General features: G+C 45.1%; 1 protein-coding gene across 3 annotated transcripts in view; it reads right to left on the bottom strand.

Moving 5' to 3' along the window:
• CHST14 (carbohydrate sulfotransferase 14) overlaps window positions 1-24,876 on the bottom strand; it is a 199,473-nt gene that overhangs the window by 5,170 nt on the left and 169,427 nt on the right. The window contains exon 2 of one of the 3 annotated variants that reach the window (XM_085626868.1): window positions 8,725-8,831. The exons of 1 other annotated variant lie outside the window; for it this stretch is intronic. The gene's annotated coding sequence lies outside the window, so the exon portion shown is untranslated. Of the gene's footprint in view, window positions 1-8,448; window positions 8,568-8,724; window positions 8,832-24,876 lie in introns of those variants that run through there. One more of the 3 variants, XM_085626870.1, reaches the window with a different exon arrangement.

Below are 24,876 nucleotides of genomic sequence, written 5' to 3' on the forward strand. Positions count from 1 at the left end.
CGGGGGCTATCCGTTCATTGCGTCCGGGCAGGGCCTCGGGCCCGAATGGCCTGCCAATTGAGTTCTACAAACTCCGGCCGGATAAGATCGCTCCGCATTTGCGAGCTATGTTTGTGGAGGCGCGGGAGACGGGCTGCCTCCCGCTCGACCAGCGCCTGGCAACAATCGTGGTCATTCATAAAGATGGCAAGCCCAGGAACAGGTGCAGCTCATATAGGCCGATCTCGCTCCTTAATGCCGAGCCGAAGATCCTTGCCAAAATCCTCGCTAACCGTCTGGTCAGGGTGATCGGTGATCTGATCCACCCTGACCAATCTGGTTTCATCCCGCATCGTAACACCGCGTTGAACCTTAGGCGCATCCACGGAGTGATCGCAAGGGTGGGGACGATGCGGGAGCCGGCCATTGTGGCAGCGCTAGACGCAACGATGGCTTTCGATACGGTAGAGTGGGCATATCTGTGGGCTGCGCTTGCGAAATTCGGCTTCGGACCCGGATTTGTGGGCTGGGTGAGACTATTATATGAAGGACCTCTCGCTAAAGTCGCAGTCAACGGTAGGGCGTCCCGTCCCTTCGACCTGGGGAGGGGTACCAGGCAGGGCTGCCCTCTGTCGCCGCTGTTGTTCGCTCTTGCTCTTGCTCTTGAGCCGCTGGCGGCCTGGATACGATGGCACCCAGATGTGAGGGGGATTCGATGGTCACCTGACCACGAAGACCGCATCTCCCTTTATGCCGATGATATTCTGCTCTATCTCACTTCACCCCGGAAGTCCCTCATAGTTGTCTGCGACATTTTGACTTCCTTTGGGAGGAATTTGGGACTAACCATTAACTGGGGTAAGTCATATCTGTATGCCCTGTGTGGAGACGTCCCGGTTCCCCCGCGGAATTGCCCGATCCAGATCGCCCGGGAGGGTTTCATGTATCTTGGGATTTATATCTCTGCCGACCAAACGGTACGGTATGAGAGGAACCTGCTCCCTCCGTTGGCGCGCCTGCGGCGGGACGTGGCGGGCTGGCGGCGGCTGCCGCTTTCCCTCCTTGGCCGTGCTGTGCTATTCAAAATGATGTCTCTTCCCCGTTTTCTCTATGCCCTGCAGAACACCCAGGAGCTGGTTCCGGCCAGCTACTTTCGGGAGGTTGAGAGCCTACATCGCACGCTGCTGTGGGACGGCCGTCCGCGTATAGCGATAGCAAAACTAACTCTCCCTTGGTACGATGGGGGTATCGCGCTTCCCGACATCAGAAGATACTATTGGGCCTCCCAACTGAGCGCGATCAATCATGGAGTCTACGGCCCGGCGCTTAGCCCTGGCTTTGCTATGGACCGGTGGTTGCTGCGTGGGGGTGGCTACTATAGAGCACTTTACTCGAGGCCCCCGGCTGGGTCCCTCACGGGGCCGACCGGGGTGGCGGTGCACGTGTGGAAGACAGTCACGAACTCACTGGGCTGGAAGGATAGGCTCACCCTCGCCACTCCGTTGTATGACTCCGACGTGCTGGGGAAACTTTGGCACTCTAAGGGATTCGAGAAATGGGATCTGATTGGCATCTCCAGGGTGGGGGACATGCTGACCAAGGGGCGGATTAAGTCGTTTGACGAGCTGCGGAAGGAATATGCGCTGGAGGGCACGGAATACTTCCGGTATGCGTAGGTGCGCCATGCGCTGCGGTCGGTCCTCGTTGAGGGGGAAAAGGTGCCTGAGTCCTCTCCATTGGAGGACCGGATCCTGGACGGCCATATGCCGGAGAGCACAATCTCCCTAATCTACAAAAAGCTTGTGAACGTTCGGACCGACCTCCTCCTGGGGGTGCGGGATCAGTGGACTAGGGACGGCCTTGAGCTGGACGATGAGGATTGGCAGTACGCCGTCTCCTCTCCTAAGGAGGTCGCAATCCCCGCCAGGCTACGGCTGGTCCAGCTTAAGATACTGCATAGAGATTATGTCACTGGGCCCCGGCTGGTCCATATGGGTTTTTCCGAGGATGGGCTGTGTAAGTGGGGCTGCGGGATGGTGGGCACCTTTCTACATATTATATGGGAGTGCGGTGTGATTGCGGAGTTATGGAAGCGGATTCACGTTGTGATGCAGGAGGTCACGGGTATTGTACTGCATCCAGAGGCGCGGCGCTGTCTTTTGAATGTGTGGGGTCCTACAGATTATGACGCTGCGCAGACTCAATGGGTGACCCTAGGCAATATGGTGGCTAAGCGAGATATAGCACGACTGTGGGGCTCTCATAGCCCGCCCACCCTGGATGCATGGAAGGACAACATGGACTGGAGCATGTTTCGGGAGAAAACGGTGTATAGTGCGCGGGGGAGGCCTAAGAAATGGCATAAGGTATGGGGAGGTTGGAACCAGTATAGGGGGGGCATATGTCTGCCTCCTGCCACTGAATCACCAGAGGAGCAACTTTCCCCCTAGCCTCACTTCCAACCCGGGTCTTTCTGATGCACCTCCGTTAGAATGTTAGCGCCTCTGCTTCTCCCTCATCCTCTCGATCGGTGGCTTTGATCTGATGTTGGAAATGGGGCCGCCCCCTCGTTGGGAACTGACACGAACTTATGATGTATATTGCCTTGCTTGTTGTGTTCATTCTAGATAGTTTTCAAAAATTGAAACCTTTGTCTTTATCCTGCATAAGAGCTATGGATGACTCCATGTGTCGATTGATGAGCTGCCGAACCTCCGGGATGTCGGCTGAATAGCTGTGTATCTGACTTATACGAATAAAGGTTTTTTTTAAAAATAAAATTAAAAAAAAAAAAAGTGCCAAGGGCAAGGTTAAGTTTTTTTTTTTTTTTTAGAAGTTTCTCCTATTAACTACAGCACAGAGTTTTGCATCTAATCCTCAAAGGCAAATAATACTTTTGTCAGCACATGACCCTATTGTTAAAGGAAGTATCAGTAGAAGCGCCTTTGCTGAGAAATTAATACAAAACAAAAGTGAACGCATACTAAAATCCCTCATTTCATTGGAGCGTGGCCATGTGAGGTGCCTCAATGCGCACATCACTGAGGCTCCCTCCCAAAATGGTGTTTCTAATGAGACCTGGAACCCCAAGGGTCCCCGAAGAAGCGTGTACTGAAATGAAACCGGGTCTGCCTAGCTGGATTTCTTTTCATTGCGATTCTTTGCGTAACTTCCCAAGCAGAGGCTCTGTTTGTGAGGTGCCTCCGCCAGCCACAGTGGCAATGCTGGAGCATGAATAAGCCCTGCAGCTCTGGTCGAACACCCGCTCCTTGATTGCCCTCTAAAAGAACGACCCTCACGTAGTCGAAATAGACCAAAGAGATCCCAAGAAAAGTCAAGTGGATCATAAGCAATGTTTTCCCAAGAAAAAGTTTGAAGAGTACACAACAGCCTGCCTATGGGGTCCACTCTAGGAGCTAAGGCTATTTAACTATATGTAAGGGATCACACCCTTGCAAATAAATGCATTATATATGGATAGTGTTTACTCCTCTGTCTCCATCCTAGAGAGCTCCTTGTGATGTTTGGTTCACGCAATTAGCTTTTCCCTAGAGAGAGGATGCTATGGACAAGCAACAAGTAGCAGAAAATGACAGTATTTAAAACTTCAGACACCCAAACAATCTAGCTGAACTCTTCCTCTGGGTCAGGCCCTCGAAAGGGTTATACTTTTTTTTGTTTTATTTTTAACTTCTTTATTTTATCGTTTTCCAACAAAGCAAACATCATAACACAAATTGCATGCTCCTGTCCCATCCCTCATGTGAGCCCTGCGCTCTGCTGCCTCCCACACCCCATTCTCCAACAAACCTGTATTATGGTGATTGTATCACACAAAGTGAGCCACTAAGCAAACGAGCGCACAGCGCTTTCAGTCAGTTCGGATGGCAGGCGTGCCCCTGAAGCCGGCTACATGCAGATCTAGCCCAACTCCTAAGCCCCCTCTTCTGTATTCTCAGGTGCATTTTGTAGTATTGCATCCCATGTTTACCGGCCATCCACCACTTTATTATAATTTCCAATTGTGGCCTACTGAGCCAGGGCCCATTCAATTGTGTCTACAACTTAACAATCGGACGTCGTCTACCCATCCAACCTATAGCTGTGCGTTATTTGGCCAATGGCAATTGTACAAACTTGTATTGCATTTTTTCTCTTGTACAGGGTCAATGATGTAAATCCATTCAAGGGCTGGAGAATATTAGATAAAGTGCTTAGCCCATTAAAATCCAGGTTAACCAAAAAATAAAAATAAATAAAATCGCAGTCAAGAGACCAAATGCTCCTCAGACCACTAACATATCAAAAGGCAAGATGTGGAAGAAGAGGTTTCCTGACAAAAGCCACAGCCACGTGGCATTCCATCCTCTCGGATCTATGCCTACGTAATGATCTGTGTTACTTTAGGACAGCTTTAAAAAATCACCTTTTTAATTGGGGAGGTGCATTACCTCAATGTGCCTAAGTTTCCCCAGGTTATGAACCCATTATGAATGATGACAGCTATCACAGTCACTAAAACTCTGAAAGCTGCTAAAACGCTGCACTAGGGAATAATAAAGTCTGGTATTCAGCTTTTTTTCCCCCCCGAAGCATGTCAATTTGAGGGAGATCTTAAGATTCAATGGAAGATAGTTCCAGATCACAGGGTTCTGCATCAGGGGTACCAAGATAGGATTAGGGGAGCGCCAACAGTGCTCGCTCTTGCTGCGTAAATTAAATTAAAGCATGGCAGATAAGGATGAACTCTTGAAGAGAAGGCAACAGAGGCTATGTGACAGAGATACACAAGGTTAAGATAAGCCATTCTGAAATGGATACAGTATGTCACAGGAACTCTTGAAGCGACCAAAGAGATGCTGAAACATGATCTCTTTTGTGAACTCCAGCAATGACTGACTACTTAGGGGTTGACCTAGAATGGTCTTTTGAAGCCTGCACCCAAGGCAGTTTGACTCCTATGGTCAAATAAAAAAAAAAACTTAAAAACATGTTAGCAAGGATATTTCAAGGCTTGTATTTTCTGGTTTCCTATTGAACGAGTACCGGGTCAATCTGTTTCTTATGAGGTAGAGCAAGACAAAGGTCCCAAACGACCAATTCACAGATTCCTTCAAGGTAAACATTGCAAGCATGTATTTCCCCAAGACGCGTGTGTAAAAATCAATAATCTTTTACCAACGGATCAACGTGTAAAGGAAAAATGCCAAGCAATATTTTTAACTAAACACTATGGAATGTATGTTAAGGGGCAGTATGTGTCAGTGAAGCGGGCAAGGTGGTGAAGAGGGGTTAACTATAGAAACTGGTGAGTATCTTGCAATAATGCCAGAGACCTACGAGTTTGGAGCTGGAATCAAACAAATAAGAATCTTGCGCTTCAGAATAAGAGCACTGATGGGGAAACTTGAACTACTGCAGTCTCGACAACGAGGCAAATAGAGTCAGTGCACACAAATTAAGATTTGGCACGATAGCAATATTTTTAACCGGTATTACTCCTGTTTACTTTTTGCACAACAGACAAACCTTGAGAAGCAAAACGCATTCCTAGACTCAGTACAACTGTCTGCAGCGTCAGAAGATTTTTCCTGGAGGTAAGCATAATAAGTAGGCGGTTGTAGCTGCCTTGCAATTTGTATTCAATAACAGTGTTAGGCACTAGGGGAATTCCCCCTTTTTAACAGGACATGTGTGGGAGTTCTTAAAGGTCCACTCAAAGTGTTGCTTTACAAGTGTCAGCATTTCCAACTTTTAGGCCTTACTTACAGCTATCGACGATGACCATGTGAGAAAGCAGAATTTCTTGTTTCTGTGACTTAATGCCATTACTTTTATTGTGAAAATACTAATGCTTGCGTTTGCCTTTACATAGCTGAATTGTAATGTATATATATATATATATTCTGCAGTCAATATTAATCCTAGCATATTTGCTAAATTTCTTATATTTCCAATGTTACAAAGCCATTTTAGTGTTGTACAATTGCACATTTTCTGCACTTCGCATTAAATATAGCCTTGTTCTGAGAATTGGCACCATGAAGTGTGAATTTTTTTTAAGTAAGTGGATTAAGCAATTGTTTGTGTTTTCTGTATCTAGTGTTCAAGGATGTCTTGCATTCTTTCTTGTGAGAAAATCCTGGCACTTGCTGATTATTCAGTTTCATTTATGAACAGTATCAATCACACGCTCTCATGTCCATTTACTTGTAATGAGAAAAAAAACCTATAAAAATGTGCTTTACACTTTTAGTATTATATGCTCCAATTGACTAAGGCTGGAAGCTCTGGTCTGCTGAAACGGCAACTGCTGTGCATGGTGTTGCTCGTGTACTGGCTATTTTTGCTTTAAACGCATGTTAAACTTTTCTGGCTTTCCCAAAGTCTTGTCTTTTCGTTTAAATTTGATGATCTCCAAAAACTATTTAAATCTTTAGGGAACTGGATATACTCCTGGGTGCAGTGAAATGGGAGAACATGAGGCACAGGGTAAAACTCAAGAAAGTTAAATTTCCGCCTTCAAATGGCAGAATATTCCCAATGGATTCAGAATTATATTATTTATTTATAAAGTTTTATACAGCGCGAACATGGCTTGAGCGGGTATTTCAATTCTTTTTTGAATGATGCAGAAGAAGGGATCAGTCTGAATTCAGGTGGGAGGGAGTTCCAGATTTTCGGGGAAATATCTGAGAAGGCAAGTTTTCTTTTTATGGAATATCTGTGGTTTTAGCAGTAGGGTGCTGTTACTTCTGGCTGCACTAATCCAATGAGCAGCCAGATGTATTGTAGGGAGTGATGGGATAGTTAGAAAAAGAGAGTCAGGGTAAGAAGCTATCGCCCTATCACTCCCCAGAACGCAGGACTCACGATCCCTCCCCAAACTGGTATGTGTTGCTCAAGGCTGCCTCCAAAGGGGTTGCATAAGACACAAAAGATATTCCCATATGCCCTAAATTCCTAGGGAAGGTCTTCGTAAGCATCAGGGGTTTTACACCACTAAATCCGAACAGGTGAGCAGTGGTATTAATCACCACAGTGAGAGATTTGCTCAAAGATGGAACGTATTTCCTGTTTGAGGGCTTGGTGGAGGAGCTTGGACTTCCGAAGGGCCAACTTCACATCTATGATGCAATAATGGGGGTGACGCATGGACTGTGGGAAGTATTTGAGATGGAACCCCAGGCACATGAAGTTATACACCTAATAGACATTATGAGGGAGGGCAGTCAGGAGATAGCTTAGTTCGAAAAGACATGGAAATGTTTAAAGATATCGTGAAAAGGAGAAAAGAAATATGGATTGTAAGGAGAAAAAAACAAATACGGTAGTTAAATGGGGTTACAAATATTAAAGACAAACTAAAGACAGAAACCTGGAAAGAATGAACGAAAAATTAAGAAAGGATGAAAGATAAAGATGAAAAACGAGTGACAATATAAGAGATAAAGTTTGAAAGAAAGATGAAAATTAGTGACAAAATGGGAAAGAAAGAACCATGGATAGCAGGATGAAATAAAGGAGGGAAGATAAAAGTAGGCGCCCCAGCCAATCTCTGTGGAGTAAGGAGAAGCCTCGTCTTGCAATGGCACCCGCTCATGGTTGAAAGTGGGAGGCGGTTTTAAGTTTCTAGCTACTTCTTTGTGCTTATAGCGTGCGTTGCGAAACATAACCAGAGCCAATGGGGTTCGAGCCACTACATGAACTGAACCCCCAGAGCCTATGACATCCTCTGATTACTTCTCCGGCAAGCATGTTGTATGTCGCAGGAGACATGTAAAACAGTGCGGGCACCCATGATCCCAAGCACAGGCTTTTCAGTGTTTTCACGGACCACGCATGGCACTTATTACACGAAGCCTGCCTTGAACAGCGGCAGCACGAGCTGCATTTGGGGCACAGGAGACAGCGGACCTGCAAGTAGCGGGGAGGGGGGGCACACCGCCTAATAAATCACATATTTTGACGAATAGTTGGGTACAAGTGGTTTCAGTGGGCATGGCGAGGTGTCTGTTGGAGGCAGTCCCCTTGGGGTGTTTGCATACACAAAAACGCAAACACTCCCCGTTTTGAAAGCCTCCAATAAATTGGTTCTTTTACAAAAAATTGTTTTTACTCTCTTGGTACTCCTACCAATCTGAATTTCTCTCCCTTTCCACTGCCCCTGACGCCCCTCTCAGGCATCCTGCTTGTCGTATAATGTATTTTAACATTTTACCCCCCCCCCCCCCCCCCCCCGTCTTACTGACCAAGCTACGCCCCTGCAAATATTGGAGTTTACAGCCAGATAAGTAAGCATACACGCCAGCATTAGTGAACACCGAAACGGGATAAAGAAGTAATGAAAAAAAAACAGGAGCAGAGTTTGATTTCCTGTTAACCTGCAATGATGTGGAAACAACTTAAAGAGTTAGAATTTAGCTAAATAAAAATAATCATGTTTAAAAAAAATCGTAAATCTCCTGCCTCGATCGACATTGCTGACATGTATGAGGCCGGCTTGGCTTCCGTGCCTCACGTCACCGGGCGCTGCACGATAACTTGCTCAGTAATTTCCGGAGACCTGCGGCTTCAACGATCGTCTTAAAGCATCCCTTTCCCCGACAGAGGATACGCATGAGTACCTAATTGCCAACGCAGCAGTTATCGCCTGCAGGTACCCTTTCACGTTTCCTGTGAAGGTTGACTAAGTAAAGCTATCTTGTATAAAAAATAATAAAAAATATTAAGAATGACACCAACCTTAGGCCAGTCATGCACCCAAAAAGGCCTCCGCATCGCTGGAGCGTCATTTAAGAGTCACCATCCCTTCTTGAGAAAGTTTATCTTCAGGAGTTCACAGGCTGCCTCTGTGAGAGAGAAAGAATGTGTCACTTTTTCCCGTCAGATGGAGGGGGTGGGGGGAGAATGTAAGCCGATTTCCTATTGGATGTTCTCGTGTTTTGGGATTGGCTGCGCTGCAAAATTCTCCTGCCTTATAGGTCAACCCATTCACTTTTATTACTTTATGCATATTCTATTGGTGCTGGTGGGATTTTCCTCCCAGAGCTCCTAAGAAGAAGGATTTCTGTTAAGCAGCTTGTGGAAACGAGGGCACGGCTAATGATTCTATTCTTATCTACGTTTAATGCTGTCTCTAAAACCTCATTTACTAATGTTGCAGTTATAAACTGTATTTCTCTACATAGATGACTCATAATGCAGATTATAATCCTTTGGTCATACAATTTGACTGACTGTTTAAAAAAATATATACATTTAGGGAGTCTTGGAAAAAAGGATTTTTAATACACTTCGTTTATAAATCCAGGAAGTGGGTTGATGAATCATTTTGTCTTTTTCATGGAGCGCAGTGTTAACTCTGTCCATAGGAATTGTTGTGAAAATCATATAATGCAAAAAGGAGATTTTTATCGCTCTCAGGATGGGGCTTGACAAGCCTCCAAAGTAGTGGGTGTAAATATGCACCCTTTTGTCACAGCACTCACAAAACCAGCATTGAAAAAGCCAATAGGTCTTGCTTCTGTGAGATCTATTTGGTTTGTTAATGTTTTTTTAGCCATGTGCAGCAGCGCAAGATTTGTGTAATATTAGAGGATATCTGGTAGTTAACAACAGATCCCAATATAAATTATATTGGCTTGAACTATGCGTTATCGTTATAAAGAAGGGTATACCCAAAATCACTGGGACCTGGGTGTAGAACAGTATAGAACATAGTGGTCCCAGTACTATTACATCCAAATAGTGTAATGTTATATCATAGAAAAAGAGTACAATGGAATGGTTGAATAGTGCTAAAGTGTTATTTAATCACACCAAGCATCTGACGTAAATTGTTTGAGAAAAACAATTTATAGAAAACATTAAAATGTATCGTTGGTGTACCCAACTGAGTGGGGGGTGGGGGAGGAGAAGTGACTTGAGTGAGGTAGTGAAGCAAGTGACATATAATATTCAAACGCATCACAATCAAATTGTCGGGCATGTTATTCAATGCCACACATTCATAGTATAGTTCATATCAGAAAGAATTCAATTATTTACATAGCCATGTACAGTACAAAATCACAGTGCGACCTGCACTGTTGATGATACTGGCATTGATGATGTGTCGACGTTTCGACCCCTGAAACCATGTAGGTTCATTCTATTCCTTACTGACGGGGTCTTCCTCAGGACAAAAGTGAAAGTGAAGTGCAGAGGGGCACCTAGGGATAAAATGAGGTGTTCGTCAGGTCCAACATTTTAATTAAGGATGCGAACAAAAAAGCACGGATAAGTCCCTATAGTTACCGTATCTGATAGGGGAAAGCCTAGTAGGTACAACGTTTCATCAAGGGACGGTGGGGCTTTTAAAGGCTCCGAACGTGGTGGGAGAGAGTGATGAACACTTGTAGAGATAAGGTGTCTGTCAAAAATGGCCTTAAATGAATCAAACGATACTGCATTGGAGAGGCCATGATAGAATAAAGGAAAACTTACTCAGAACGAGGTAAAGAGATCCGTATTAATCCTTCATGCCCAGTGTAAATGCTGCTAGACAAGCCGTGGTCAAGTCATCGGTCCCAAAGTGAAAGAAATCACGAGTAACTTCCAATAAATAGGTTCAATTAGTCTAAAGGGAACGGGGGGAAGGGAAATCAGTGCTAGGGCTCAGGTTAATCAACTAGATTCAATGTTGTGGTACAATGCATGGTGAAGCTGACAACTTACACGGTAACAACGCCTGTTTAAAAAGAACCAACTAATTCTCTGAGCATCTGAACTCAATGGTGTGGTACAGTGCCTGGTGAAGCTGACAAATTATACGGAACATACGCCTATTTCAAACCAACTCATTCTCAGAGGAGAATCGTTTACATATTCAAAGTGCTGAAAACGGGTGGCCGCATCGAGCATACAGGATTATTCACTCCGCCTCTGACAAACAGGGGAACGTGCAGAAAGTAAAATTGAGCAGTGCGACTTTGAATTGAGGCCTGCTCACTAGGGGCTATAAAATTAAAAAGGCCCGCGGCTCATAATCCCGAATAGCTAAAGATGAATCAAAGTGACTAACAACAGCTAAACCGTGATGATTCGTGAAGTCAGGCAGACGCGGTAATTATGCAGTTCTCAGAGTGGTGTTGTCATGGTTATGACAAGTGTATATTCAGTTTTCTTTTCCAGCAAACCACTGGTTTCTCAGGCACCTTGTTCACTGTGAAGCGTAACCTCGGTAGTCCGCTGCGGGCACGAGTTTTCACTTTGTAGCCAGTATTTTTGAGATGATTACTGTGTCTGCGTGACTTCACGAATCATCATGGTTGGTTTGAAATAGGCGTATGTTCCGTATAATTTGTCAGCTTCACCAGGCACTGTACCACACCATTGAGTTCGGATGCTCAGAGAATGAGTTGGTTCTTTTTAAACAGGCGTTGTTACCGTGTAAGTTGTCAGCTTCACCATGCACTGTACCACACCACTGAATCTAGTTGATTAACCTGAGCCCTAGCACTGATTGTCCCTTTACCCCCGTTCCCTTTAGATTAATTGAACCTATTTATTGGAAGTTACTCGTGATTTCTTTCACTTTGGGACCGATGACTTGACCACGGCTTGTCTAGCAGCATTTACACTGCGCATGAAGGATTAATACGGATCTCTTTACCTCGTTCTGAGTAAGTTTTCCTTTATTCTATCATGGCCTCTCCAATGCAGTATCGTTTGATTCATTTAAGGCCATTTTTGACAGACACCTTATCTCTACAAGTGTTCATCGCTCTCTCCCACCACGTTCGGAGCCTTTAAAAGCCCCACCGTCCTTTGATGAAACGTTGTACCTACTAGGCTTTCCCCTATCAGATACGGTAACTATAGGGACTTATCCGAGCTTTTTTGTTCGCATCCTTAATTAAAATGTTGGACCTGACGAACACCTCATTTTATCCCTAGGTGCCCCTCTGCACTTCACTTTCACTTTTGTCCTGAGGAAGACCCCATCAGTAAGGATTAGAATGAACCTACATGGTTTCAGGGGTCGAAACGTCGACACATCATCAATGCCAGTATCATCAACAGTGCAGGTCGCACTGTGATTTTGTACTGTACATGGCTATGTAAATAATTGAATTCTTTCTGATATGAACTATACTATGAATGTGTGCCATTGAATAACATGCCCGACAATTTGATTGTGATACGTTTGAATATTATATGTCACTTGCTTCACTACCTCACTCAAGTCACTTCCCCTCCCCCACCCCCCACCCAGTTGGGCACACCAACGATACATTTTAATGTTTTCTATAAATTGTTTTTCTCAAACAATTTACTTCAGATGCTTGGTGTGATTAAATAACACTTTAGCACTATTCAACCATTCCATTGTATTATTTTTCTTTGATAATACATTACACTATTTTGATGTAATAGTACTGGGACCACTATGTTCTATACTGCACTATGCGTTAGGCAGTGTAGCAAGGTCCCTTGAGGAATGGAGGAAATGGTATCCTTGTGTCCAGTAAAAAAATCCAAATGGAAGCAATATTTCATTGTCAATATGTCCTTGATGTCTGGTTGTCCGTCTGTGACTGTACCTGTTGCACAAATAGAAAGAGTAACATAGAAGTGTGTGTGCAAAAGGTACGGACAGGAGAAAGAGACATCTGCTAAAGTGTTATGACATATTACTGATGAAGATTTGATATTTCTAAAGAACACATTGGCATAGGTTAGAGGTGATAACGAAAGGAGGTTGTAGGAAGCTCAGGATCACTGGGGTAAATTCACTGGATAGGTGAGCCACTCAGACTCAGGCCGTGTGCGCCTGGTGCAGAGTCGGCAGGAGTCGCGGTTCCAGCTGGATAGGGAGCTTTTGGAGTAGATTATTTTGGACAAGTCCGCTGTCCTCAGGAGATTGGAGTCTTTTTCGAAGGCAGCAGTCCACCCAGGGGTTTCACAGGTTGCTGGCTGCAACACAGGTCGCCGGTTCGTTGAGTCTGAAGACAAGCCGGTAGAGCTGGGGCCAAGGCAGTTGTCATCTTCAGTTTTCTCTGCGGGGATGTCTTCTTTCTTCTTAGGTTGTCACAGATCTAGTGTCTAGGTCTGCAGGAGCCCTCTAAATACAAAATTTAGGGGGCGTTTTTTAGGGGAGTGGGCACCTTACTTGAGGTGACTACACCCAGTAGTGTGCCACCCTCCTGTGGGAGTGGGCATACACCTAGCCCTGATTGGAGAAGTCCTCTCATCTTCAAGATGGAGGGGACTGAAAAGTGTGCTTAACTTTGCCTCCTCCACATGAAGGGGGAGTTGGCAAAGGTCAGCACACCTCTTAGACCTTCCGCCGGTCTCCCACCCAAATTTGGGGTGTAAACCGGGAGCTGCCATCTGCTGCTAGCAGCAGAGGTTAGGGATTGCATTACAAAGGGGGCAGGCCTTTGAAGCTTCCCCTTCAAGCACTGGCCCGTCCTGGGTGGAGTAGGTGTGGCACCCCTGCCCAGGAAGTGCATTGTTTCTGGTCCCAGAGAGCAGAGGCTCTCCACCCAGGGGTCCAGAAACAAGTCTGTGTGTGGCAGACTGCCCAAAGCCAGACTGCTCACACCAGGGTAGGTAGGTTTTCAGGATACACTTCTGAGGTGCCTTCTGAGTACATGGTTTAATCAATGGCACACTGGCATCAGTGTGGATTTATTACAAGGAGCTGTTTGGTACCAAACACTCCTGGGTTCAGTGAAGCGATCATGGTGCTGTGGGACTCGAGTTGTCAAGTTACCAGCCATGTGCTCTCTATGGCTATCCTGGCACTTACAATGTTAAGGAATAGAACCTAATACTGTATGGGCATATCTGCTCGTGCAGATATGCCCACATCTGGGATGTAGTGTATCCTGCTTTAGGGCTGGTAAGGACTGCTAGATGGGTGACTTACCTATATCTTTGGCAGTGCTAGCTGGTATGGCACACAGGCAGTATGCCATGTCGACTTGGTAATTTCTTTTACCTCACAAGGGCATGCAAGGGGCAGTGGCATGGTCCTAGTGAGGGGGTCCCAGGCCCTAGCACCCATGTCATTCTCTGCATCACTGTCCCCCAGTAGAACTGTATCCTAGGGCACACCCAGAGTATGAGATAGAATGAGCACTCCTGTCCACAACCCTACAACCCTGCAGGCAAAGAGCAGAGTCACCACTTCCTATCTTCTGGCGCAACACCCTGGAGTAGTATGATCTGTGTAGGATTCGAAGTTGCACTAGTCTGAACTGGGTCCGTTCACTATTTCTCGTGGGCTCTGGAGGGCCTCCACTTAGTTTTGTCCTAAAGGTTTCACAGATCTCCCTCCCAGGCCTCTCTTAGTGCCACCAGGAGGTCAGCTGAGCTGTTGATCAGTTGTTTGTATACAGTAGAGATGGTCTTATCTATTATGGGTTCAGAGAGGAGCAGATATCAAGCAGAGTCGCCCCGGCAATTGCTCCTCCTCGACTATATGCCTCCTAAGGGTGTGACCAGGCTGTATGTATTTGCAACTCTCAATCTCAACGATATCATACTGTTTGGTGCAAGATCTCAAATGTGATTAGTGTGTTTCCCCTCCAAACGTCCCTCAGGTGCACTATGCCAATCAGGCCACACCTCGAAAATCCCAAAAACACACAGGATTGGTTCAGCACCACAATCTGTCTGTTAAAGTAGTATGCTAGTCGAATTGGACACTATCCACCCTTTGCTATATGTTCTCAAACAAACCTACTGGCTTTACGCTATCTCAATACTATGGTTATCGAGCCACTTGCCCCTGGACATTTCTGTATGAACTTAGATGGATATTGTACATCTGCATAACTTTATTCCGTTTTCGTTTGGATTATTTGATAATACTTTAAATAGAAACCACTTGGTAGTAATAGATCTGCTCATATAACAGCACCAGTTGCAAATGGACAATAACAGTTCTTGATTGATCTGTGGCTGGTCTTCCATTTTTGCCCTGAAGAAGTCCTAAGTCAACAGGACGAAACACGGCTGATGAAGAAAAAAACTTTTTTGATTAAATGGAATAAAAAAAAAGAATGAGAAAAGACGATCTTGCATTAGCAGTGATTTGTTTTTACTGTTGCTAATTTTGTACAATTACGGATTATGCTATTGACAGATTGTGGTGCTGAACCAATCCTGTGCTTTTTTTTGTGTTGTATCCCCTTTAGTGGGGAGGTGATCCTGGACAGGGGGGCCTTTTGGTTTGGTAGCACACATGTCTATTATTGATACTGTATGGGTGACTGACGGTACAGGTGCTGAATTTCGTGTATGGTCCATTGTCCATTGATTTAGGTTTACTCCTTGAAAATCCCTTTAAGTTGCCCACCTCCCATAAGAGATCACTGTCCTATTGTGGGGTTTGATTAGTAAGCTTGCCTCTCCATCCTAGATAGTTAGTGGATTCTCTCCACACTCTTGCCAATGTGTGAGTATGTGTCAGTAGGACACATTCACCCTTTTGCCGGTACACAGCCTCTTCATGCCCCCCGTGGCCCATTGCCTCTCTGGCAACCTGGTAGGCGGGTTCTCCGCAGTCAGAAAATACACAGTCATTCATCACAACCAGTTGTGCTGCCCAGTAGTTTTTAAGTATGTCTGGGACCACAAGTCCCCCATCGTAAACCCCTCTTTGAAGCTTGAGTAGGGCAATGCAAAAAGCACCTCCATCCTACAGTAGTACGCAAACCTGGCGGTCTATTTTCTGAAAAACTCAGGGGAGATCTTGCATGGGGTGTTTTGGAGAATGCAGAAGAGGGTCATCATCTTGTAAAGGGCTGCTCTGCCCATCAGTATGAGCGGTAAGTGTCTCCAGCGGTCTTCATTTCTGTGTAATCTATCAAGCTGCGGGAATAGGTTCCTGTGAAGAAATTTATCTGGATCTCGGGTGACATAGATACCGAGGTACTGACATCTGTGTAGTGCCAAGGGCACCATGGATCAGGGGGGGGGGGTGGTAAGTCTTGGAGCATCTCCTGCCAGGGGAAATACAAGGGACATTGTCCAATTAATACGATATACGGAGTAATTTCCAAAGATGTCAAATATTTGCAGTTTTGTGTCTATGGAAAGGGTGGGTTTAGTGATATAGAGCTATACATAATTGGCGTACAGAGAGATGTGTTCCTCCCAGCTATCATCATTCCATAACCCCCATATGAGCGGATCTTGGTGAACCCATGCCACAAGTGTCTCAAGCGCCAGTGCAAAAATCATAGGGAATACCCTTGCCTCGTGCCCTTCTGTAAGGCGGATACCCAGGACACTGCACCATTTACCCTTACCCGTGCAAGAGGGCCCTGGTCAGGAGTTTGAGCCTGCCACAGAATGTGGGACCAAATCCCATCCTAGCCAGAGTTGCGAAAATGTAGTTCCACTCGACACTGTCAAATGCCATTCTAACATCCAGAGCCATGAGTGCCACCTGTTCAGCCAGTGCGGACCTTGTCATATGCAGTACGCTGTAGAGGCGCCTCAAATTATGCTGTGTGCTCCTATTCGGCATAAAACCTGACTGGTCAGGATGTATGACAGAGGGGATGACCTTTCCGTAGCCTGGTCACTAAGGCCATACCAAGCACTTTGTCCTCCCCGTTCAATAAGGATATGGGTCTATATGATCCATAGTCCATCGCCGGTTTCCCTTTTTTTCGGGATGACCACGATAGTTGCTATTCGCAGGTACTCTGGTAGGCCACACCCCTCACGCGCTGCATGGAATGTGGCCAGCATGTATTCAGCAATTGTGTCTGCCATGTCTTTGTACAGTTCCACCGGCAGATCGTTAGAGTCCACCGCTTTCCCTGACTGAAGCGCCTGGATTGCCGCTAGTATCTCATCGGCTGTGAGATCTTCCTCTGGGGATGGGGGAGGGGGGGGGTAATTAGTTGCGAGTGTCAGAAGTTCTGTGTCCTTCAGAAAGTCAGAACAATCTGCGTTTGTCATAGTCATCATGGAGGTGGACATATTTTCATAGTATGTAGCAAATGTGTCGGGTATTGCAGCGTTAGATCTTTGCGGCACTCCGTTCCTCTCAAAGACCTCTAAAACCCCGTTGCGTTCTGTATCCCTTCTGTCTAGCCATGCCAGCAGTTTATTGGCCTCCTCCCCCACATTATATAAGTGTTGCTGCATCTCCAATGCGTAGCTACAGGCTGTGTCCTCCGCCAACTTGCGGATGTCCAGTTGCCTCAGTATGGGTCAGTGCTAGAGGTCAGGGTTCTCATCTGTCAGGATTATGGCTTCTAGGGATGCAATATCTCGCTCAATAGTTTCATATTTAAGTTTCATCTCCTTATTCTAGCCCCAATCAAGGCCTGGGCATGTCTGCGTGTGACCACTTTAAATGCTTCCCCGAGGGTACAGTCGGAGTCCACTGTTCCCTTTTTTCCCTTGAAATAGCACTCTGCCCCTTCCCAGAGTTTGTCTTTGACAGCACTATCTAACAGGTGCTATTTTTCAAGTCAAGGAGCTAGTGTGGAATTGCATACCGGCCCTTTCAGTACAACCTCTACAGGAGAGTGATCTGAGATCCCCTGCGCCTTTTGTGTTGCATCACAAAATTTGCCTGCATGCGGCTGCTGGGTGTATATATATGATCTATACTGGAGAAGCTCCCGTGGGGTGCTGATACGTGTGTGTACTCTAGCTGTTGTGGATGGGGGAATGCCAGAGGGCCATCAGCCCCATCACGTCTATAAAGGGTCAAAGTGCCCCATCCCGGATTGAGGAGTGGTGTTGCTCAGCCTATCAACACCCGGGTCAGCTACAACATTCATATCTGCCCCCTAGTATCAGGATCACGGACGGCATTTCAAAGAGTAGGGCCCTGACATCTGAGAGTATAATCCCATGGAGTCTTGGCAGTATATAAAGAGAGCAAACATTTAGTGTTAGACCCTTCCATTTCCCAGTTAGAGCTACATATCTGCCTAGGGGGTCAGACCACATGTGGTCTAGAGTTGAGGGTATTGTCTTTTTAACTAGGATACCTGCTTGTCTAAAATAAGTAGAGTACCCGGCATGGGCCAGAAGGACAGGTAGTGGTTACCCCAGAGATGCATTTCCTGCAGTAAAATCAAATCTGGTGCATGACGACGGGGGTATTGGCATTAGACTTCCTTTTTCCAATCTGATCTTGGCTGGGTACGGTCTGGTGCTCACACTTAGATGCAAATGGAATGGAGGGGAAAGAATTCTGAGGACTCTACGTCAGGATTTACAGTTGGTGTGTAATACCGCATACTGTACTTTATGCCATACTTACTGGAAAGATGTGAATGATGTATGGTATATTAAATCTGAAAATGTCAATAAAAATATGTTACAAAAAAAAGAGGGGAAAGAAAGGCTCACAGCTTGTTATCACTTCACAGGTGCTTAAGAGAGGCTTGTTTTTGATGTCATTCAGTCCCTGTATAGAAGAGAAATGCATGCCCTGGAAGAAAGTCAGATGTGTTGGTCTGTCCCAGTATTTGGAGATATAACAATGTAACTACCACTATTTTATTTCTTTTTTAGTGCTACTCATCCTAGTGCAGGATCTCCGAGTGCTTTACATAACATACATATTTTACATTCACAGTAAAATATGTAAATCAACGTATAAGATGTTTGTTGCATAAACCAGTGAGGGTTACAAGGTGTACAAGTCCTTCATAGCTCACTGTTCTACATTAGAAGGATTACAATTTATGAACTGCAAGCAACAAAAGGATCTCTGTGTTGAAAGTAGTAACCCACTTACCTATCTAGCTAAAATAAAAATCTGTCATCTGCATGTTACATGATGTGCTATTTAACAGTTATGTTACAGCCTCGGAAACTTTCCCATAAATGCTCTCACTTTAAAGTCAGCAAAAGGTAACACCAAGCTCCCTCCCAAGACACAGCTTGACATTTGACCTCTATCTTTGAGTGCACAGCAAATGTGACTAGATAAGAACAAAATTTAATGACCTGTTTACAGAAAGCAAGTTTGTGGAAAAATACCGTAAACAAGGTTTGGGCAATGGGAGGGATCAACTCAAGTTGGATAGCCTAAAGCAAATAAAGGCAGTAAATAGAAAGCCAGAAAATGTGAGTTACAAACTACAAAGACAACAGGTGGAATACATTCCTAGGTCAGCTTTCTGAGTGTTCCAAAAATGTCTTTAGGAAACCAGACAGTTGAGCTGTCTGGTAGGCTGCGACCCAATTAGTAAGCTCAGCTTCCTCCTGAGTGGCTCGGGTCGATGTCCCCTGAAGGATTTTTTTTAGTGGAGCTAAATAGTCCATTGTACAGCACAATGTCATTCATGTATTTGCTAAAGTCCTGGTTCTGAACAGTCATTCACAGAATATTCCATTACTTTAATGGTGTGCCAAGCACTTCTGAACTTCCAAAGGCATGTTGGAGTGTGGCCTGCCCAAAGCAAGTATGGGAAAATATCCATTGAAGAGACACAGCAAAAATATAAACATTACCCAGATGGTGTACTCTCAGGCTGTCCACAGCACAGCTAGACATATTTTTTAAAGGCTGAGAAATCACAACTATAGCTGTGATTTAGATGTTCTTGTAGATTTGAACAGTAGATGGGTTCGCCAATCTTATAGGGTAGATTCTCAGGCAACAGTAGTGATCATCACTAAAAACAGCTTGTTTGTTTAAGTAAATACATGTTCCTAGCTTTTCATTTTGAGTAAATATGTTTAATGCCTAAACACCAATTTTTAATTTGAACAGGTTAGGTACCACGCATGGAAAGAGTCTGCCTCCCTCTCAATGTAATACCATCACATGCTACAGATGCCAATTATATACCACACATTAACACCATTCCAATAGTGCTAGCACTATACTAAGGTGGGCATCATCAAGCCATGGATGTCCACAGTGTGCCAGGAATTACCACAATTATGTAAGGGCTATCTTTGCATCAGGAAGGGATACCCCGGTGTCATGGATGCCCACAATATACCAATATACCAAAAATTACTACAATCCAGGTTCAGCAATATACCATGGAAGGAACCCCTGTGCCTTGGATGCTCAAAATGTACCAGAGATTGCCACTTTTACAGAGAGATTGCCTTACAGCAGGGGTGACCACAAACACCACTGTGCAATGGATGCACACAAAAAAACAAGAATTACCATAATTGTCGGTACCAATGCTGGACACTAGCATGCCAAAGAAGCCCGCAATTGAATAATAATTACGGCCATTGTGCCAGGTACAGCATTTTACCAGTATTGGACAATGTCATGCCACAAATGCCCAAAATAGGCAAATAATTACCATAATTATTCTATGGTCAGCGCTGTACTATGGAACTGGGGTGAACACTACACGGACACAAAATAAATAAACACATGTACACACAGCCACATAGACATGCACCAACGCATGTATACAAACTTTGTCATAGTATTCAATATTTGTTTTAAACCATGAATGAGCTGTGCATGTTATACAGCTATCAGACTGCCTCATGATCCCAGTCTCCTGGTTTGAAAGGCATGGCAGTCACAGTGTCATGCTAACAGTGTGATATATGCATGGAGGCTACTCGGTCCCTGCTATCTCTGATCTTTACTCCTCTAAGTCCAGTTTTCTTTCTCCTTGAAACCATTATTTGTAATAGAACATCTCTGTAAGACACTGGAGTATTTGGGTGGATGACGGTCCACTTCATGGAATAATCACAACCCCTGTCAGGGTGAACCAGCCAAGTAACTAAATTAATCTGACCTCAACCCCTTGAAAGCTATGGCACAGAGCAGATAGGCTTAACTTCGGGCAACGTGTAAAGTATTTATGCAGTATAAAAACAATAATAAAGTCCAAATGCAAAACAATAAAACTTCCAAGCTGATTAACAAAGAAATTTGAGAAAACTAAAATAAAAAAATGATACTAAAAGGACAAAATTCAATAAGGGGAACCAGAGATATGAATGTTTAAACATTTAACTAGAAATAGCGCCAAAAGTGCAAGGCACCAATGATAGTCAATGGCCATAGCAGACCGGGAAGGCAAAATTTCAGGCTGACTACGATGGGGTGCGGATCGGATACCCCTCCCCCGAGGTTCGTTCCAGTCATAGATTTTACCTTCTGACTTAGCCCTTTAAGTCCCAATCAAACACGGGAGCACACCTCTAAAGCCCCAGGACTTCTGGGGGGGGGGGGGGGGACTTAGAGACTTCCAGTATGGTAAGCAGAGGCCAACAGCAGGGTCCAGTCCAGGTCCAGTTGCCACTGGTTAGCTGGGTACTTCCAGGAAAAGGCATCTTGCACTTTGTTGTCCCTGTGTAGTCTCACAGGAGACCAGCCAACTCATTGTTGTAGTTCTCTTTTTTCTGGGTACAAGAGGGAGACCTCGGATCTATCAGGTCACAAACAGGATGTCCAAAACCCTTACAATATTTAGCTGCTCCAGAAAGTGTTCTGAAGTGGATGTCTGGAGGGGCCACATTTATGCCTGGCACCAGCTAGTAGATGTGGGTGACTCCTGGACATGCCCTAACCAATGAGGTAAAAGTTCTCGGAGCCAACCCTTCCAACTTTTCAGTACTTCCTGTTTGCCTTACTGCAAAAAGGCCCAAAATGAATGTGTTAGGGCATTTTTAAGAAGGTGAAAGTCTTTGGCCCCACTAAACTTGGGTTCTTGTAGCTGGGGGTGGGTTTTGGAGTGTCATAGGGAAATCACAGTGTCCTTCCACATCTAAAGATAAAATCTAGTTTGAGGCAGGCACTGTACCCACAACATACCCAGAGACAGGGGTATGGTAGGACAAAAGCAGGGTCCATCAATAACCAAACAGGGGATCCACAAGCATTATCTTGGCATCCTGTGCTCTCTCTTTCAAGTATGCCTTACGTGTTACATGTGACTGAACAGAGCTGTCAAGCAGGATTTGACAGTGCGGTGTCACCGGATGCCCATATATCCCACCCTGCATATTTTGGGGAGTTCGGAGGAGTCATCTCTGCCCATCGAGGCCAGTCAATTGTTTGCCCCCGAGAGGCATGTCACACCTCATTCACACCTATTCCATGCTGAGCACAGGCTGGAAGAAGCTGGAGAGCAAATGAAAATTAGCCTCCATGAATATCAGGAAGGGAATGGGTAACTTTCTAAAAGTTTATTTTTCTTAATAAAATCTAACTTCACCATTGAATTGGATCCCCCAATAGCCTTGTCCACCTAATGCGGTCAGTACAAGTCTCAATAGTGAGGGCAAATAGAACAGGGAAATATGGCACCCTAAATGAGTACCTCTGCCAGTTTGCATTGAGGTTGACTCTGGAGGTGGGAGCAGATATGAATTTGTATCCAGACCCAACTTTGTGGAGTGTATTATCAAGCAAATGCAGCCAGCATATTGGGATGTCTCCTGTGCATCCATGGATACCAACACTGCGAGGACCAGCTTTCTTCTGGCTGTTTTCAGACAGATGAACTGTGCAACAAGTGTTATTGTGGTCGTGTTGCCCATTAACAAACTCAGATTGGTCAGGATTTATTGGATCTGGGAGATCAGCACCTTGTCTTATTATGAGTATTTTAGTGTGTAGACCTTATTGTAAGGAAATGCCTCTTTTGGTTGATCATTCCCAAAGTTTTGGACTGATGCTACTGGTTTTTCGACTCTGATAGTGCACTGACACCTAATAATCAGGCCTCAGTGGCAGTTCTCTGACCCCTAAAAGTATATGCTTGATTGGCTTAAACCCAATTGAAATAAGTTAACTTACTTATAAGTCCTTAGTATTTGGTACTCGGGGTAACCAGGGCCTGTAAGTCGAAGTGTCCCTCATGGACTGCAGCACTTATTGTGAAAATGACAAAGTAAAACATGTCTCCCAGCCTGCCACTGCAGACTGGTAGAACAGTTCTAACCTGCTAACTCAACTTTGCCATTTAAACTAATTACAAAGTCCAGACCTCCCTTTTTAATATATACATTTGGCATTTTTTCATCATCGTGTGTCCAGCACCCTGCTATTCCACTGGGACAGTATATCCCCCCTGCAGCACCTACCTGGATCACAGGTGCATTCTGGGACCCGTAGTTCCGATGAACTTCGGGCTGGTGAGCAAGCATTCAGGAAAGGGGGCCGAGCGGGTTCCCACCTATGGGGAAGCAGCTGTACTCACATATTTAAGTGTTGCAAATGCCTCCTGAACACTAAGCATCTGAAGAAGGCTGACTGTGGCCGAAATGCATTATGCCACCTCAACTCCATTAAAGCGTTTCCAACCTGTCCTCCGCTCTTTTCTTGGGAGGAGATGTTTTGGAGATATATATATATATATATATATATATATATATATATATATATGTCACCCCTATGGTAGGCCTATCAAACCCTAAGGCAGGGTGCTTTATATTAAAAAGTAGGACATATATTTTTATCTCTCCTAACAGTAAAGAACACAGATTGTTGTTTTTACTGTGGAAAGGCTAGTAGCCCTGTTGGCAAGTGCACAGTTACACACTGACAATTCAGCTATGCTAACTCCTGAATTGGGCTACCAAGCCTGATGCGTCAAAGTATCAAAAGAGTTCCTACATTAATCCGACTTGATGCCAAAGTCAAATTTAATGTAACATTTGAGTAAAAAATTGAGAAAGTTGGCATTCTGTTGCCCAACGTTTTACAGGGCCATTTGAAGATGCTGGCTGCAAGATACCCTTCTACCTTCAGGGGTATAGGTGTGAATGACTCCCAGGAAAGGACACAATAGAGGCCTGCTTTTGGAAGAGGTGTCACTTCTCTGTGGCATTAAGCCCAAAAGGTGAGCTTCAAATTGGAAAACGCCTTTGAAGGGCAAATGGTGATGCACACGAGAGGGACTGCTCTTTGTTCTAGTAGAAAGGCAGGCACCAGGGACAAAGAGGGGAAAGCAGATGCCAAACCGGTTTCCCATGGGCGTGAAGCCCTAAAGGTAGCCACACTTCTAGGGTGGGCTACCCAGCACCACACAGTAAGAGAATGGGTTCTGACACATTGGGAGTGGGAAATAAAATGCACACTGGGATAGCTGGATGCCAAATTTTGCAGGAAAACATCATCAGGCGGGATGGGATCTGGCAGCCCAATGACTAGTAGTCACCACATCCCCAAGGGCAAGTTGTGGGCATAAAAAGGGGCACCCGTGGCACCCAGACCTTGGATCATTTCTATACTGGAAAGAAGACTAAAAAAAGAACTGCCCCGCTCTTCCTTGAACTTGGCAAGGAGAGGCTGCACTAAAGATTGGACTGCACTTGCTACTTCTGAGCTAGCAAAGAGTGGACTGTGCCTGTGGTGCTCTGCTTGAGGAAAAGTAATCCTGAGCCCCCGATAGAAGATGTGAGTACCTGTTACAACACCAGGGCCACAAAAGCGGAAGAAGCTGCTTCAGGTGCGTTGGTAGCTACAACTGCTTAGTCACTATTGACTGCCAAAGCACAGCCTGGGAGACCGAGCCCCAACACTCAAAAGTTGCACCTGAGCCCGCTGGACCTGGGAAAGTCCTCAAAGTACAATTGGGTTGTTCAAGATAGACACTAGCCACAAGTAAAGGGAAACCTGGTTTCGCTGTGACCGGAGACTAGTAGGCCGCTGTCAACTGTTCTTTTTTATGGATTTCACCTGGAATTCGTATGCCATCCACATCTGTGTCCCAAGTCACCCTATCATGTTTGTGGGCAGTGGGGTGGCCCCAGAAAGAACCCTGTCGACTGAATCAGCATCCTCAGCATCCTGTATCCATTGCATCATGAGCACTCCATTGATGCCTATGGCAGTTTGCCCATAGAGCATTTCCTTTGTGTCGCATTTCTTTCTTATTCAATTGTTTTGGTATTTCTAAATGCTTTTCACTTGTCCGTTAGTTA

This window comes from Triturus cristatus, chromosome 9, assembly GCF_964204655.1.
Source record: "Triturus cristatus chromosome 9, aTriCri1.1, whole genome shotgun sequence".
Classification (NCBI taxonomy): Eukaryota; Metazoa; Chordata; class Amphibia; order Caudata; family Salamandridae; genus Triturus; species Triturus cristatus.